This window comes from Myotis davidii, unplaced genomic scaffold, assembly GCF_000327345.1.
Source record: "Myotis davidii unplaced genomic scaffold, ASM32734v1 scaffold802, whole genome shotgun sequence".
Classification (NCBI taxonomy): Eukaryota; Metazoa; Chordata; class Mammalia; order Chiroptera; family Vespertilionidae; genus Myotis; species Myotis davidii.
Window position 1 is genome coordinate 1,721,281 of NW_006295887.1, and position 2,265 is coordinate 1,723,545.

Here is a 2,265-nt window from a genome sequence, read left to right on the forward strand (position 1 = left end):
GAACTAATTCCATCTTATTAGGATACCTGATTGGATTAGGGTCCACCCTTATCATCCTGGTTTTCACTTAATCACTTTTTTGAAAGCTGTTTCCAAATATTGACACATTCTGAGGAACTAGGGCTTAGAACTTCACATATAAATTTTGGTAGGCCAAAATTTAGGCCATAACCAACCATGTCTGTAGTGTCTCTCTAAATAAATGAATTAAGTACATTGGGGTCTGTTTCCTCAGAATAATTCTCTAATTCAGAGTTGGAGGGCATGAGTTAAGCTATAGGCTTTTGGGGACAGGTCTTGGAAAATGGTCCCCTGTTCCTGGTGAAGACTTTCGATAACTCTCAGGCAGGCAGTCTCAGGACTGAGCCTTCCCTTCCACTGTGTGTACAGAATCTCAATCTATCCTGATTTAATGTCTCCAATGAATTGATCTCCTGTCTTGGTTGGGGGAGGGTAGCTCCAAGCAACCTGGGATCCTGGAGGCACCCTCTCCTCCCCTCTCTGCCCTGCTTTTTAGCCCTGCCCTTTGGATGCCTCTGACCCATTGGTTGTTCTGGTTTCCACAGTATGGATTGACTTACTAATGGCTGATACTCCTTTTCATAGGCACTTGGATTTTATGTTTCTTTGTTTTTCTCTGCTTTTCAGAGTGTTACCACCATGAATTATCATATGGAAATAATTCATGTTCAATCAATGTGAACTGTTTCTCTCATCCAAAACATCATTCCATAGATGGTTTCTTGTTTGTTTTCTTTGTCCTTATTGGTTTATCATACCTTTTTCCCCCTTTTTTCACCACCATTGTGGCAATTTTGGGAGGGAGGGAGACAAAAACTATGGTCACTCCACCATGTTTAATCAGAAGTTCACACTGACCTCTTGGTGAATGGATGGTCCTCCTCTAGTGGCAGTTCCTTTGCTGTGAGCCATATCTGCAGCTCTTCAATTTCGCCAAATTGATGGAAGTGCTGAGGTCTGACCGTAGGAGTTGATATTCCTGTAGCACTAACCAGTGTGAGTGTAAAAAATCCCTAGAAAAGCCATAATTGTGTGTTTAATCCACTCAACAATCCCAAGGAGTGACTCTACACTTTGCTTGGGGTCACTGTCCTCTGACCACCTTCTGCGTTCACATGCTGTGCTCCCTTTCCTTGTATTCCCTGCAAGTCACTGAAGCGAGCAGTTGCACGCAAATATTTAGAGATGGGGCCCTTTGGCTGCTTGGCCTAGTCCGCTGCTATACCACATACCGACAGAGAAAGGGCAAGTGGGGTCTCCCTAAAATTATTCTTGGAATTATACACAAAATTAAGATATTTAAAACACCCTAAACTTGATGGGCCCAGTTATTTAGAATGAAATGTTTTCTGACTCCTGGGAGTGCTGCTGCCCCATGGGTAGTTACAAGCCACAAATAGATCTAAAGAAGCTGGATTCCAATCTCCTGCTCCTTCATTCACTCACTCACTCACTCACTCACTCACTCACTCATCAAAAATAAAGAAAGCCTTTCCACTTGCCAGCACTCCTGAAGGCCTGGGGACAAAGGAGAGAGGGGGTGGCCAGTGCTGGGGAGCCCTGCTTTAAAGAAGGCCAAACTGGGTCAGTGCATACCAATAGTTAACCTGCCCAGCTCCACGCTCTGTTTCTATGAACACACCCAGGAAAAGGTGAGGCCTGATAGTCCAGCCCAGCTACATAACATGAGGTTATTTTTATAAAGAAAAGAGGCAATCCCTTCCAAACAAATCCCAGATGGGCTGAGACCCCTTTTTTTAAAATAAACATGCCCAGAGTTTAGGAAGTGCAAGGGGAAATGTTTACATCGCGATCTGAGAGCTGCCCGGGAGGGGCCAAGGGCCCTCGCCCTGGGCTATCTGAGCGGCCTGCTTTGTGGAAATGACCTCACTGCCAGAAACTGGAACTCAGCTTGGGTGCCAGAATCTGCCACACACTGGGGTCGATGTCTAACACTCCAAGATGGGCATCTGTGAGACATGAGATTCGTTTGCCATTTTAATAAACCAATTATTTTAAAGTATTATTAAGCTACTGCCATGTAACTTTATTTTTATTTGAGGATTTCTGATTAAATGTCTTATTCTATCATAACAAGCAAGTCAACAGAATGTACAAGGTAAGGAAAAAGAGGTATGTGTTGTAAGTGTGTAGGAGGGGATATGGCACATGTGAGTGGATGTATGTGTGATTGCGTGAATGTTAGAGTTGTCAGGCTGAGCAAATAAAAATATTGGACACAGG